This window comes from Aquarana catesbeiana, linkage group LG07, assembly GCF_042186555.1.
Source record: "Aquarana catesbeiana isolate 2022-GZ linkage group LG07, ASM4218655v1, whole genome shotgun sequence".
Taxonomy (NCBI): Eukaryota; Metazoa; Chordata; class Amphibia; order Anura; family Ranidae; genus Aquarana; species Aquarana catesbeiana.
Window position 1 is genome coordinate 186619684 of NC_133330.1, and position 16989 is coordinate 186636672.

The 16989-nt window shown below is 44.4% G+C and overlaps 1 protein-coding gene across 3 annotated transcripts in view; it reads right to left on the bottom strand.

Moving 5' to 3' along the window:
• Positions 1 to 16989, bottom strand: part of LOC141103379 (potassium channel subfamily T member 2) — a 2416326-nt gene that overhangs the window by 2305428 nt on the left and 93909 nt on the right. The gene's annotated exons all lie outside the window — the stretch shown is intronic.

Genomic DNA, 16989 nt, shown 5'->3' on the forward strand with positions numbered 1-16989 from the left:
TGTTACAATATTCTTGTCGCTCAGTGTCACATTCAGCATTCTCAAGGATAGACCTGGTCCTGGGAAATGATAGAGTACTCCAGTTATTAGAAAAAAAAATTTACGGGCCAAGAGGTATCTCAGACCACCCCCCTGTGGTAGTTACATTGAATCTAGGAGGAAATAGATCTCGGAAGGAGTGGAGAATAAGCCCACACTGGTTTGAAGTTATTAAAAAGGCGGATGGGGTGCTCCCTACTCTGAGAGAGTTTGTAGGATTCAATCAGGGAACGGTGTCACCCACTGTGCTATGGGATGCCTTTAAGGCTTTTGTTAGGGGGGCCCTAATACAACAGATGGCCAAATTTAATAAAGAGGCTAGGAGTAAGGAAGAGAACTCTCTAAGGGAAGCACTTGAGGCTGAAAATAACTTTATTAGAAATCCAACCCTGGAGAAGGAAATAGCATGCCAAGATAAACAACAAGTGTATAAGCTAGTTATCATGCAGAAGGCAGAGACTAGGTGGTTTCTCCAGCGACAGGTATCCTTGGTGGAGGGCGAGAGGGAGGGCAGAGTGCTGGCGCAATCGGTGAAATCCAATACTGCTCCATCCACGGTCCTCGCCATTAGAGCTCAGAGTGGAGATATACTATCAAGTACCCCAAAAATAGTACAATACTTTAGGGACTACTATAAAAACCTGTATACCTCTCAGAAAAAAAGGAAAGGAAGCTGTGATGGAGGACTTCCTGGGGAAGTTGTCGATCCCGGCCATATCACAAGAGGAAAGGGACTTACTAGAAACCCCAATAACAATTGCAGAATTATAACATGCAATAGCGAATATGGCAAGCCTTAAATCGCCTAGTCCCGACGGACTCCCAGTTGAGGCCTATGAACATTATGGTGAGGTATTAATCCCCGAACTGCTGAAAGCATTGGGAGGGGCATTTGAGGGGGGCCAGCTGCCTGCATCAATGCTAGAAGCAACAATTATAGTGTTACTGAAAGAGGGGAAAGACCCCCTAGTTGTGGCTGCTTATAGGCCAATTTTCCTTTTATGCACCGATGCTAAAATCCTGGCCAAGGTCTTGGCTGCTAGACTGAATAGCGTCATTCATAAATTAATTCATGAGGACCAGGCGGGATTTTTGGCCAACAGATCCACAAGTTTGAACATCAGAAGGGCCTTCTTGAACTTACGGTCCCCTACGGAGAATGTGGGTTCAAGAGCCTTAATGACCCTAGACGTCTCTAGGGCCTTTGACAGTGTGTAATGGGGATATATGTGGCGTGTGCTGGGGAAATTTGGATTTGGTCCTTCCTTTATTGGCTGGATTAAAATGCTCTATAACAGCCCTAAGGCAAGAGTAAAAATGAATAATGAGTTGTCGGATTGGTTTGAGCTGGGGCGGGGGACAAGACAGGGGTGTCCACTCTCTCCAATGCTTTTTGCACTGGCGATGGAACCCCTGGCTAACTGGCTTCCAGAGAAGATTGAGCGAAGAAAGGATTGCGCTGTACGCGGATGACATCTTGCTCTTTTTGGTGGATACTAGAAATTCAGTGTTGGGAGCAATGAGAATAGTGGAGGAATTTGGCAGCTTTTCTGGGTTGGAAATAAACTGGGAGAAGTCCGAGTTTCTACCGGTAGACCCCGTAGGTGTGCCAACAGTACATGGACTGCCCCAGGTTGCAAATGTGGAAGCACTGAAGTACCTGGGAATCGTCTTGACGAAGGACCCTAACCAATATATTAGTAAAAACCTTGTACCACTCTTGAAAAAATTTAAACAAAAGATAGGTATATGGAGACGCCTCCCTTTGTCAGTTGCAGGAAGATGTAGTCTAATAAAAATGATTTGGATGCCTCAACTGCTGTATGTCTTGCATAATTCCCCAGTGTGGATTTGCAAGAGGTGGTTTAAAAGAATTGAGGCTCTTTTCAGGGAACTGATATGGAAAGGGAGACAAACCAGGATACGATTACGTGTACTTCAGCTTCCCACTCGGGAGGGGGGCTTTGCCCTCCCACACCCAGAGCGTTATTTTCTTGCAACTCAACTGCAGCAATTAATGGGGTGTAGGATTCCGGAGGGTGGCACCCCGAATGGTAGGCTACTATTAACAAGCGCCATGCATAATACATTAATTGAAGCCTTGGAGGCAGACATGTTTCACCATGAATCTCCAACAATCAAATTGTTAGCTAGGCTTTGGAAATCAGTTAAGAAACTGACGAGGTATGAGGGGTTTACAGATTATACCCCTATCTGGAATAATCGTAACCTACAGGAAATTCTTAAAATTGGAAAAGCTAGAGGGTGGGAGAATCTTGGTATTAAAAGATTAAGACAACTTTATACAGGCAACACTCTAAAGAAATTCCCAGAGTTGGTAAGGGAATTTAAAATACCACAGAGCTCTCTTTTTTTGTATGGCCAGATAGAACATGCCCTCAAAGCTCAATTTAAGGATCAGCCTTTAAGATGGGAAGAAATGCCCCTATTTCAAAATATACTTCAGGTAGTCCCCACTAGGGGGTTAATTTCTAAGATCTACGGTCAACTAAGCAACTAAGATAACAGGGGGGGGGGGGGACTACTCCAGAGTGTAAGAGCTAAATGGGAAGGGGAAATAGGTGTACTGACCCAGGAACAATGGAAGAGGATTCTGGAGCTGGGGCCATTGGTTTCAGTGTCCCCTCCACAGAAGATCTCGCATTTGATGTTGCTAAACAGAGCCTATTACACACCTAAATGCCTCTTTAAGTTTGGCAGAAGGCCTAATGATAGCTGTCCCAGATGCCGGGAGACTGGGGATCTCATCCACATGATGTGGAGGTGCCCCAAGCTGTTTCGGTACTGGGAGATATTTTTTAGCCTAGGAGATATTTTTGGCACCTTAGTGAAAAGGGAGGCTGTGGTATGTATCTTGGGCTATAGGTGGGTAGAGGGGGAGAGGAGGAGTACCACACTGGCCATCTCGAGAGGCTTGTTTCAAGCTAGGAAAATGATAGCATTAAGAAGGCAATCAAAGGACCCCCCGACTGTGAAAGACTGGATAGATACACTTAGTGAGACCCTGTGTAGGGAAAGATTGGAATATATTAAGAGAGGTAATCTCCAGGAATTTGATAGAATGTGGAAGTCGTAGGGGGAAAAGGTGGGCCGCCTCAATGGAGAGTTCGAAGAGCAGCAGAGCGGGCCATAGTTTCAATATGACAAGACCGGTAGGAATATGGAACCTCTGACTGTATTGGGTGATTAGGGTGGTTGGTTTGATAAGCTATTTTAGGTAATAGTAGAAAGTATGTAAATCCTGTTCTTGGGTATGTAATTATCCTAGGTGGTATTCGGGAAAGGGGGGTTGGGGGGTTGATTGGGGGGGAGGGAAGGTGGGTAACTATGTCCCTTTACTGGTATGTACAACATTGGCTTTATCATTAGGAGGTGGGCGCGGGGAGCCCACTAGTTTTAGTTTTCTCTTTTTATTCTTTCTTGTTTTTCTTTTGTAGGGTGGCTCATGGTACCCCTATTGCAATATTAGCCCAGATATTTCAGTTAGCAAGAGTCAAGGTTTTTCTGTCTCATTGCTCTTGGTTCGATAAAACTGGGTATTTGAGAATAAGTAACTAGAGCTTTTAGTATGTTAATTTAATAAAGCTTAACACTGTGTTTTTTCAACTAGAAAAGAGGAAAAGCATATACCACAATGATGTGAATTGGCAAAGGCGACAGTTAATGAAAGTTAAGCTGATTCTGCCCTCTGTGGTAAAAAAGAAAAAAAAAAAAAAAAAAAGGAAAGACTTTTTTTTAAAAGGAAAAAATTCAGGGCTCTTTCACATGGGCGGTTTGCCTGACGCTGAGCAGGTGGATGACAGGTCCATCTCGGCTCACTGTGCAGAGACAGACCTGTCAGAGCCCCACTGTCCTCTATGGGAGATTGGATGAAAATGGACCGTCTGTCCATTTTCATCCGCTCCGCCAGACAGAAGGAAAATAGGGTCACCATCTGTCTGGATTTCATGAACATGTCACTGATGATATCCACTGCTACATAGAGGTGAATGGAGTGTCCAATCAGGACCCCCTGAAAAAATGACAGGCTGACATGATCGGAAAGCTCCATGTGAAAGGGGCCTAAGGGGTTGATATACTAAAGGCAAATAGACTATGCACTTTGCAATGTGATTAAACCAGATCAGCTGGATTTAGTTTCTCTGACAGCCCCAGAATAAACAGTGACACTGCTTTACTAAAGGAGTTAAATTGTGTGAAGATGCACTTCAATTATCCAATCATGTGAAAATCAAATTGCTGTTTACTCATTACATCTGCAAAGGATTGGTACATTTAAATGATTATCCACACTTTATTGTGTAAACATTCTCAACTCCTTTAGTAGATTACCCCAATTGTATCATTGATTGTTTACATTTTAGGAGACACTGCAAAGGAAACAGCTAAATATAGTCAGCCATACCTAAATTAACTTCTGAGAGCAACTATGACTCATGAGATCAGGACCTTAGCTGTCAAACTGACAGCAGATATCAGCAGCTACTAGTAGTGATTAGTAAAAAACACCTGGGCTCTAGTTGAGAAGGAGTTAATGCACATGAATAAGGTTTGGGTGCCAAATTCGAACCCCAATGAAGTCAATGGGAAAGTTAAATATCAGTTCTGGCTATTTTCTAGGCTAATAGGCAAGGGATTGTAAAACTTAATGGCATAGGGAGTTGGGCACTGCCCTAGGAGATATGTAGGGAAAGAAAAAAAAAAAGTAAAAGTAACAAAAGTCAGTTTGGCTAGGAGCAGTAACTTTGTTAACCACATTGCCTCTTACACCTGTTCACCCGCTATGGACCAATGCAATTTTTATATTTCAGCTACAGACTTGTTTATTCGGCAATACCTTTCTCATTACTTAAGATAACAAGGTACAACATATATTGCTTTGTTTAAGGACAAGCACGGCTTTCTTTTTATGATATTGTCTTGCAACAATGACTTAATGCTGAATTGTTTTTATATTGTATGTGAGTATATAGATTTTTAAAAGTATGAGTTGTTTTTCCTGTATCACGGTATGTAGTTTCTTATTGTTTTCTGGCATCCACGCTTATTATTATCCTGACTGACCTGTGTGGAAGCTGGGAGGAGAGTTCAAGCCGGGAGAGCTGTGATCCATTCCTCCATTTGGTGTATCATGCTAATTGAGCCCAACTTTTGATTGCTGGGTTACTTTAGTCAGTGAATTTTTGTCCAATGTCAGGTGGTGGGCTGAAATCTGGTGATGTATTCACAGTGGGCAAAAAAGATGCTTCATAGAACCTTTTCATTTCTTAAAGTGGTAGCAAACCTCTGCTTTTATTTGTACTTACAGGTAAGCTTATAATAAAGCTTACCTGTAGGTAAATGAATATCTCCTAAACATGCACCGACACATGTGATCTGATGAAATGGCATACCCGTGCCATTCCTTCAGTGTGCCAAGGCCGAGTGACGTGGGAGCGACATCTTCAGTCTGACAGCCGGAGTCCACGAACCTGGTGAAGATGGAAGCCCGGTTGAAGATGGCTGCCTCTGCAGCGGTAACAGCATGCCATTGGTGGGCTTTGTTTTAGGGTAAGTCTTTCATAATTTGCTAGGAATTTGTGGTTATTTTTTATTCCTAGAGTTTACCACCACTTTAAGTGTTTAAAGTAAGAGGCGCTTTGTTGCTTCTTTTACTGAGACACATGTGTTTCTTGATTTTATTTTATCATTTTTCTTTCAAGTAAGTATATCAAGTGCAAAATCTGCCTGAATATATCTATCAGACGAAATATGGTCATAGAAAGTTATATATGAGTTCAGCAAGAATAATATCAATATCATAGCAGCAGATAGTAATGCTGGTGAAATCTAGAGTCACATATCTTGGTTTTGACCAGAAGGGAATCTTTTGTAGCGTTTTTTTTTTTTTACTAAAGAAACTCAGTGAAGCTATATTCATTTCAATCTTCTAAGCATGTGCAAAGGAAATTCCTATCTTATATTTTATTATTTATATCTGCACATGATTAGGTTTTGAAATGGGCACAGGGTTATTGGGTAAATTAAAAATCTACTTAATTCGTAAATAAACTAAGATCAGTTATCCTATTGTATTTCCAACACATACATAATTAATATATGGTTAAAAATATACAAGGGAGAAAAGGTATTTTATATTTATAATTTTACTTAACAAAGATCTACTGTCACCAAACCCTTAAATCCAAATGATGATTTAAGAAGTTGAAGAAAAAATTAACCCTAAGGAATCACTAGCCAAGCCATCTGCCAACTTACAGTGCTGTGAAAAAGTATTTGCCTCTTCATGATTTTTTTTTTTTTTGCATATTTGTCACACTTAAATTTTCAGATCATCAAACAAATTGTAATATTACACAAAGATGACCCAAGTAAACACAAAATGCAGTTTCTAAAGGATGATTTCATTTAACCGCTTCAGCCCCGGAACATTTTACCCCCTTCCCGTCCAGAGCACTTTTTACAATGTGGCACTGCGACGCTTTAACTGACAATTGTACGGTCGTGTGACGCTGTACCTAAACAAAATTTGCATCTTTTTATTCCTACAAATAGAGCTTTCTTTTGGTGGTATTTGATCACCTCTGCATTTTTTATTTTTTGCGCTATAAACAAAAAAAGAGCAACAATTAAAAAAAATATATATTTTTTACTTTTTGCTAAAATAAATATCCCCAAAAATGTTTTTAAAATACAAATTTCTTCATCAGTTTAGGCCAATATATATTCTTCTACATATTTTTGGTAAAAAAAATTGTAATAAGCGTATATTGATTGCACAAAAGTTATAGCATCTGTAAACTATGGGAAAGATTCATGTAATTTGTATTATTTATTTTTTACTAGTAATGGCGGTGATCTTTGTATCTTGTTTGTACTGCGACATTGCGGCGGACAGATCGGACACTTTTGACATTTTTTTGGGACCATTGGTATTCATACAGCGATCAGTGCTATAAAAATGCACTGATTACTGTGTAATTATCACTGGTAGGGAAGGGGTTAACACTATGGGGCGATTAATGGGGTTAAATGTGTTCCGTAGTTAGTGTTTCTAACTGTATGGGGATAGGACTGACTGGGGGAGGAGACATCATTGTTCCTTCTTACTAGGAACACACAATATGTCTCCTCTCCCCTGACAGAACAGGGATTTGTGTGTTTACACACACAAATCACTGTGCTGGCTCTCATGCCTGCCATCGTGCGGTGTGCCTCCGGCGGCTCTTAAAGGGAAGAATGTACCCATACGTTGTTTTGCGCAGCCGTGCCATTCTGTCAACGTATATCGGCGTGAGCCAGTCAGCAAGTGTTTATTAAGGGAAAAAACCTGTCCAAACCAGCCTGGCCCTATGTGAAAAAGTAATTGCCCTCTGAACCCTCTGCTGCATAAACCAAGTGCGCTTGAGCTTGGGGTCCGGAACTGATGGCTGGGCATTCTTCTTCAGGATTTTCTGGTAGAGTGCAGAATTTATGGTTACATTAATTATGGCAAATTGTCCAGGTCCTGAAGCTGCAAAGCAGCCCCAGACCATAACACTACCACCATAATGTTTGACTGTTGGTATTAGGTTCTTTGTTATGAAATGCTGTGTTAGTTTTACGCCAAACGTAACAGTATACACACCTTCCAAAAAGTTTTGCTTTTGCCTCATCAGGCCACAAAATATTTGCCCAAAAGTCTTGGGGGTAATCACGATGTTTTTTGGCAAATGTGAGGTGCCTTTGTGTTCTTGTTGGTCAGCAGTGGCTTTTGCTTTGGAACTCTCCCATGGAGAGCTAATGAAAATCCCCTTGCAAAGTGAACAACCTACAGTATAAGTTTCTAGTATATCAATCTTATTGGATTAGAATGTACTGTGAAGTTGTGTATTTTGCTTACAATTTAAACTTTTTTTTTTTTTTTAACCATGGTTAGCAGATCTCATTATTGGATATTGATATTGCACCAGTGTCTAGACTATGGATATACAGTAAATCCCCCACACACAGCTGAGTATTTTTTAGGCCATTGTGAAGCTTTATTTAGCATTTTTACTCATGCAGCGGTGCATTTATGAAGCATTTAAAAGTGTTTTGAAAGCCTTTTTGCATGTGTATGCAAGCTCAGGAAAATGCCTAAAAATGTGCAATTCAGGTGTGAACTAGAGCTAAAGTATTAACACAATCTTAACAATCAGCAGAGGCAGTGGCTTTACCTTGAACCGTCAGGGCCCCGGTGCAAGAAAGCCATGAAGGGCCCCCCTGACCTCGTCCCGCTGCCCCTGCCACTCATCCAGGGCCCTTTACTCCCATTGCGAGCTGCGGAATCTCCCTCCGGCTAGCAGTTTACTTTCCGAGTCTATACAGTGGAGAGGGGAGGGGCTTCTGACCCAAGCAGGTATTGACTTCAGTGTACAAGCAGAGTGAATTACTTGTTTACTGAAGCCGATACCTGCCTAGGTCAGGGGCCCCCATAGTTGCCGACATTTCAAAAAAGTTTTTAGGGACACCTTTTTTTAAAAAGGAAGTAAACCCTCCTGCAAAAAAAAAAACAAAAACACACTCTGCAAGATAAAGACATAATGAGTTAGTATGCATAGCATACTAGCTCATTATGAATTACTTACCCGAGAATGAAGCCCCCACAGCCGTCCTCGTCTCCCCCTCAGGCCGCCGACATCTTGCCTGGGGCTTGCTTCCGGGTATCACGGCTCCGACGCTGTGATTGGCCGGAACCGCGATAACGTCACTCCCGCCCATGCGTGCCATTGCTTCAGTTGGCTTAAGTGCGCATGTGCCGCATGACGTCGGCACATGCAAATACAGGGATATCTCCTAAACCGTGCAGGTTTAGGGGGATATCCAGTGCAGCTAATTATAGGCTTGCCTGTAGTTTAAAGTGTTTGTAAAGGGTTTACAACCACTTTAACGCATGTCCAGAAAGCCATTGGAGGCAGGGCATTTACTTTAATTAGGGGCAGGGCATTCATTTAATATGCGTCTAGTTCTACAAGAACTGTAAAATTAACATATTTATGTGTTGGTGAAGCTTTCCTCGTCTCTAAGACCACTTTCACCCGGGCTGTTTGATCAGGTCCACTGGTCAGTTTTTCAGACAGACCTGATTGGACACTCCATTCACCTCTATGGAGCGGCGGATGTCAGCGGTGACATGTCCGCTGACACCCACTGCTATCTGATCCAATCCTGTCCATGAAATCCAGACAGATGGTGACCTATTTTCTATCTGCCTGCAGGATCGGATGGGATTGGATGAAAACAGACAAGCGGTCCATTTTCATTCGATCTCCCATAGAGGAGAGCGGGGCTCTGATAAATCTGTCCTCGCACAGTGAGCGGAGACGGACCTGTCATCTGCCTGCTCAGTGGGGATTAGTGGATCGATCCCCCACTGAGCAAAGCGGAGTTCGCCGGACGGATCCGCCCTGCGTGAAAGAGCCCTAAAGTTTACTGTTTAACTTTTGTGACATGTGGTGAATAGTGGGGATAGATGCTGCTGTAGGGACCCAGGACATCCCATGAGAGATTTAGAGTACATTCTCTGAGTGCCCAGTGCTAGTGCATGTATCTATTATTATTGTCACTAGGACATTAGGATTCTATATGAGATATTATCGTAAAATGCATGAAGATGTGAAAACTTGCTAAAGTGACCATATATACTGTGACTGTACTTTTATATTACTTTCATGGTAATGCGAAAATGCAGATATTTATTTGAATTTCCTATTGTAACTTATTATAAACTATAATAATAAACCCAAATAAATATCCACGTTCACATTAACAGTAAATAAAAAAAAAATCAGTCAAACTGTCACAGTATATATGGTGACTTTAGCAATTTTTTACATTTTCATACATATTAGAAACATCTCCATTGGAAGCCTAATGTCCCAGTAAAAATAATAATCAAATAAATCTGTAATCTTGTTCAATGACAGCAAAGTGGTACAATGGCTGGCAGGGGAGATGCTGAGGTTCCATCTATTTTAGTTAAGGGTGGAGGTGTACATTTGTAATGTATTCTTAAAAGGTGATGCTGGTGAGATAAAAGCAAGAGGAGTTGTGCTGAAATAGATCTGTATAGCAAGGAGATCAGCTTATGCAAACAGATAATTCAATGACTAAATGAAACCTAGCAAAGTTTAATCTGGTGTACCAATCTGATTTACCTCTATCAGAGTATCTCCACCGTCTGCTCCAGTCTCTCACAGGGTCTCTCCATGCAGTTTGAGCCTCGCACCTGCACCAGAAGGTGGACCGGGCGCCATCACATTTGAGGCTGGCCACACCCCCTCCTCGGGTCCAGCCCAATCAAAATGCAAGCCTCGGCAGACTCTGCCTCTGGCATGTTCTGCAGGAGTAGCAGAGAGCGCACCCGAGAGCCGCCTGATCCACTACTGGAGAGGAGTTTGTGATCTCCACAGATCGGGACAGTTGGCAAGTATGGAGGCCCCTTCCCTCTGCACTGTATAGAGAGGAAAGTGAACTGATCGCCAGAGGGAGATCCCGCGGCTTGCAGGCACCACAGAGCTGCTGATCGCTGCCCCTCCACTGCGTAGTGAAGCGACAACTGGACGTGCGGGGGGAGATGATGGGTCCTGGGGCCCCCCATGTTCGACTCGAACATCACCTGTTTGACCGTTCGTCGAATTGCGAACCATATGAGTCGTTCGCACCGAATTCGAGTTGCGGGTCACAGCCCATAATTCACTGTGGCATCGCAGTGCATTGCTGGCTGATGATTGGCCAAGCATGCACTATGACCCGCATGCTTGGCCAATCACAGCACCGTCTGTACAGAGAGCCGTAATTGGCCAAAGCCAGGGTGGCTTTGGCCAATTATGGCTCAGGGGGTTTAGTACACGCCCCACACTATATAAGGCCGCCTGTGTTGTGTAGTGTGTTGCGGTGGCGGAGACAGATAGACAGAGAGAGAGACAGTGTCATTTGATTTAAGTTAGATAGAGTAGGCAGACGAGTCAGTTAGCTGCACTTACAGTGTATTGTGTATATATATGCATCCCAGGTGTTGTGTATGTGTGTGTGTGTGTATATATATATATATATATATATATATATATATATATATATATATATATATATATACATACACTGTATTCAGTTAAGCTAGATCCGTTCCTGTTATTCTCTTCCTAATATACTGACAGGCAGGCAGGTGTTTTTACAGTATTTACAGTGTACTGTGTACACTGCACAGTTGCACCTATAGCTACCTGAAGACAAGTGCTGTTGTTCTTCTTCTGATCCTATTAATACCACAGGCAGGCAGCTTGAAGTATTTACAGTTAGTGTACTGTGTACCCCTGCACAGTTGCACCTATAGCTACCTGAAGCCAAGTGCTGTTGTTCTTCTGATCCCATTAATACCACAGGCAGGCAGCTTGAAGTATTTACAGTTAGTGTACGGTGTACCCCTGCACAGTTGCACCTATAGCTACCTGAAGACAAGTGCTGGTATTCTCATACTAATAATACTGCAGGCAGGCAGTTGATTCTGCTAGCTGCAGTATAATCAGTATATATATACATCCCAGTTTTGTGCAGCTACATCTCACTGCAGGCCATTAGTATGTCTGGAAGGTCAACAAGGAGAGGCAGACAGTCACAAGCCAATAAAAGAGGGCAAGCAGGCTCTGTGTCTAGAGGCAACAGTGCTGGTCATGGACACGGTGCATCCTCATCAGCATGTGGCCATGGGACACACTTGTCCTTTTTTTCAGCAGCTGGCTGTGTTGAGCCGCAACATGCGGAAGACTTGGTAGAGTAGATGACCAAGCCGTCCTCATCCTCCTCATCCTCTCTCACCCAGGCTCAGGGTACTTTGTCTGGCAAAGCAGCTGCCAACGCGGCCTCTTCCCTTGGCTCAATGGCATCAGTCACTCCTTCCCTAGCCCCACCCTGTCCTTGTGAGGAGTCCCCCGAACTGTTTAACCACAGTGTTGAGTACATGCTCCAGGAGGATGCCCAGCATTTTGAAGGCTCCGATGATAGTACCCAGCTAGAGGAAGGCAGTAACGTGAGCCCAGAGAGAGGGGGTGCCCAAGAAGGACAGCAATCTGGCAGTCATGTTCCCCCAGCTGCAGCATACTGCCAGTTTTGCTCCAGTGATGAGGAGGGAGGGGACGATGAGGTCACTGACTCCACGTGGGTGCCTGATAGGAGAGAGGAGGAGGAGGAGGAACATCACCAACGAGGCAGGATGCCCTCCAGGGGCCAGCTTAACGGCAGCACACTGACTGCATCACACCACAGAGCTCCACATGTGCAGGGCGCTGCTGTCTCTGCGTGTTATTCCAAAAGTTCTTTGGTATGGGCCTTTTTTGAGACGAGTGCATCAGATTGCATTATTATACTATTTTCAACATATGTCTCAAGCGTATCTCACGTGGCCAAAACATCACCCACTTGGGAACCACATGCTTGACCAGACATACGTTGACCTGCCATGCAGTTAGTTGGCAAGCGTACCTAAAAGACCCACACCAAAGAACATAGAGGACCTCTCCTTGCTCCTCATCAGCTGGGATCTCTAACCCCACAATACCTTCAGTCCTCTCTGAGACCTGCACTGAGAGGAATGAAGGTATAGAATTAGGTGTGTCACAGCCAAGTACTTGTGGGCAATCTGCTATCGGTACACCGACATCAGATTGTGCCAGGCAAATTTCCCTGCCCCAGCTGCTGCACCCCCGAAAGAAGTTCGCTCCCAGCCATCCACATGCCCAGCGGTTGAATGCTAGCTTGGCTAAATTGTTAGCACTTCAACTGCTGCCTTTTCAGTTGGAAAGGAGAGGGGGTGTTTGGAGGCGCCAGCTATAATGACACTGTCATTGGGTTTAAATGTAGTACAAGCACTTACTGGTTCACAGGTGGGGTGGTGATGTCCATGAAGGTAGAGATGTCCTGGGATGTGCTGGTGCAGGGGTGCAGGCTACGATGGCGGTCCTTCCTTTGGCCTCTTCCTGTGCTTTGTCCCTGGAACCAGCGGTGCTCCGTAGGTGTTCAAGGGGATACGCAAGTACGCAGGCCAAAAGATGCCATGTGGTGCTTGAGTTGGTGTGCTTGGGGGACAGGAGCCACACTGGGGCAGAGATTCTGTCAGCTCTGCAGGGGCAGGCTCAGAGGTGGTTGATGCCACGCCAGCTTAAGGCAGCAATGGTGGTTTGCGACAATGGCACCAACCTCCTCTCTGCCCTCCGACAGGGACAACTGACCCATGTGCCCTGTTTGGCTCACGTCCTTAACTTGGTGGTGCAGCGGTTCTTGGGCAGGTACCCGGGTTTACAGGATGTCCTGAGGCAGGCCAGGAAAGTCTGTGTGCATTTCTACCGATCATATAATGCCAGTGCTCGGCTGGCTGACCTCCAAAAGGAACCTAACGTGCCCATGTACCACCTAATCTGTGACATGCCCACCAGGTGGAACTCAACGTTGGCCATGCTGCAGTGGCTTCACACGCAGCAGAGGGCCATCAATGAGTACCTGTGCGACTATGGCACCAGGACAGGGTCAGGAGAGCTTTTTTTTCCCCATGCCAGTGGGCCATGATCAGGGATGCATGCACTTTCCTGTCACCATTTGAGGAGGCCACGAGGATGGTGAGCAGTGGCAATGCATGCGTCAGTGGCACTGTCCCTCTTGTCCACCTGTTGGAGCACACGCTGCATGGAATAATGGACATGACACTTGAGGCAGAAGAGAGGCAGGAAGAGGAGGACTTCCTTAGCTCTCAAGGCCCCCTTTATCCAGACCCTTCTATATGCGGATGTTAAAGGCTAAGTTTACCTTTTATTTTTCTTAAATCCAGCACCCCTATGTACCAATATATGTTTTCTTTAATTTTGAAAACAAGGCTCACCTAATCCATGGTTATTTTTCACAGATCACTTCAGAAACTTCCTGGTATACAGACACAGACAGACTAGTTGGTAAGACCCAAGGAGGAGTTTACCAGCTGTCCTCATTAGCACACCTTCACCCATCAACTTTCACAGCACCCCCAGCATTTCTCCATTTGTGCATTTGCCTAGCTTCCCCAGCGTCTCTTCAGATGGGCTCAGGGTGCATGCTAAACTCCCTGGGGCCACATGCAGCACACAGGACACCCCTGATGTGGTGCAAAAGCCTGCCTGATTGGATACAGAGTGATTGGATAGATAGATGTGTCTTACTATTATAAAGTTTTGGTAAATCTAAAGGAGATTGTGCAGAGATTGTACAATCAGATTGTATAGTGTATGGCCACATTTAAACACCTAAAATTATCTGCGCTTTCAGTGTCATTAATTGTTAATGGCACACCAAACACAGAAACAAACACACATTTTGCCACATGAAAAAACAGGTGACAAATGCAGTAAAAAATGTGCAAAAATGTCCCATGAGCTACTTTGCCAGGTGTAGCACAGCCCAACAGGCTGCCCTATGTGTGTCACTGGCAAAACGAGCCAAAAAACATATACACCCATTACTCTAGGTGTGAATGGGGTCTGAAAGTGACTTTGATGCGTTTACACAAGAACAATGATGTTCTATTCACATCTGTGTGTTTCCAAATGCATGGCAAACTGCACGGAAAATGCACGCTTCGCCAAGTGTTTCAGAAATGCTGAAAATGTGCATTGTGTTTGTGTTATAATTAAAAGTTAACGGCTCCCCGAGTGCAGCAAACACACCAAAAACTGCAGTAACACATCATGCTCTGCTCCAAAAAAAGTTCTGGAGCTTCTCTGGGGCGATTGTCATTCGTAGGTCAGCCCATTAGAGTGAATGGGTGCTTGACAAGTGAAAGCATTCCAGGACACCCAAAACAAACACATGCGGGAATTTAATTTTTTACTATGTGGAGATGTGAACGAGATCTGACAATTGAGTGTCTCCGTCCACTTCCTCCTATGTATTTGTATGAAGATGGCCATACACTATGCAATTTGATTGTACAATATCTGTACAATTTCCTTTAGATTTACCAGAACTATGGAATAGAGGACACACCTGAACAATGCATTCAATTTGTATCAAATCAGGCTGGCCCTTGTACTACATAGCTGATGAGCGATCTAAAGGAGATCGTACAATCAGATTATATAGGAAGTGGGTGGAAGGTAGTATTGTAATGAGGGAGGTGTGGTCCAGAGTGGGTGGTCCAGAGTGGTGAACACACCCCATCACACCCTGTTCTGTAATGAAACAAGGAAGTGGAGGCTTCTGGGATATTAACTAACAGGAAGTGAATGCTGATACAAGCTACAGGAAGTGATGGAATCTGAAAATCCATTCAAAAATACAAATAAACTGACAAGATTCTAAATATCCTGTGGATGAGGTAAGTGAGAGAAAAGCACATTGGGATGGCTGGGCCAGAAATGGCATTGGAAAACACTTCTATTTATTATGAAAAGTGAAATTCTGCCCAAAAAGGTGAATGTATCCTTTAAACCTCTTTTCTTCTAGCTGCAAAGTGTGCCTATTTGTCCTTTGTAATGACCCTAAAGTGAATATATTTGCTCCACTTGAACCATTTATGTATTTATGCATGGTGATATCCCCCTTAAAAGCTCCTTCTCCAGGGAGAATACATTCAGTTCAGCTAATCTTTACTCATAGCTGAGCTCCTCCATACCTCTTATTCATTTGGTTGCCCTTTTCTTGAATCGTCCAGTATCAATTTTGTGAACTGGTGCTCAAAACCGAACTGCAAGATTGTGTGTCTTTCTGTCATGGTTATGCAAGAGAGTTTGTCAGCTTACCTGTCTCCATGTGTTCATCTCTAGAGACCAGCTGACCATCACCTGACTGCTTTTATAATCTCTCCTCTAGCATGGCTCCACCCCAGCTCCTATCAGGGAACCCTATATTAACCTGTGCACTGCAAGCCAGCAATGCTGATCAACCATTGTGTGTTAGCTTTCGTGTGTACTTGCTGTGTTTCCTACGGCTGATTCCAGTTACCTACTTTGGCCTGTTCTCGATTTTCCCTGTCTGCTTGTGACCCTGACCTTTGGTGTGTTATGTTTATCCTTGTCTGCAAGTCGCCCTGACATTTGGCTTATTCCTTACTTTCCTTGTTGTTCCAGCCTGCTGCCTCCTTCCTCTTCTCCTGTAGTCTACCGTGAGCGTGAGCTGTGAGACCCTGGGGGGCCGCGACCTGGAGCCAGACTGCAGCTAAGTCCATCCTCACCACTAGAGGCTCTGGTGAACACCTGCTGGCTCTTAGACTCCGCGCCCTGGTTAATCTATGCTCTAGCTCCCAGTGGGATCTGTGTTAGTGATCCAGTAGACCTGCTTCCTGAACCTCCCAGGGTTCAATCCGCAGCAGTCAGTCCTAGGGTCCACTACCTAGCGGTGCACTTCCGACTCCTACAGGGTGCATCTGTCACCTAGCCTCAAGGTGACCTGACAGTTTGATCAGCCATGGACCCGGCGGATGTGCTGCTACCCGAAGATGATCCGTTTCAGGGCTTAGTTCGCAGACTTGAGACCCAGGAATCGCATCAGACCCAGGTGATGTTATTCCTTCAGGATTTGGCATCCCGTTTTGAACAGGTTCAGGCCCGGTTCAACAACCTCAACAGCTATCTGCTGCTGCACCTATCGCACCAGTCGCAACCACACATTCATTACAACTGCCAGTTCCGGCCCGTTTCTCTGGGGACTCCAAGGCTTGCAGGGGGTTCCTTAGCCAGTGCACAATTCATTTTGAACTTCAGCCCCACAACTTCCTGTCCGATCAGGTGAAAGTAGCCTATATTATATCCCTCCTGTCCGGCGAGGCGCTAGCTTGGGCTGCCCCTCTGTGGGAACTGAATGATCCAGTGGTTTCTAGCCTGTCTGATTTCTTGAAACTTTTTCGGAATATCTTTGAGGAACCGGGTCGTGTCTCCTCAGTGGCTATCGCTC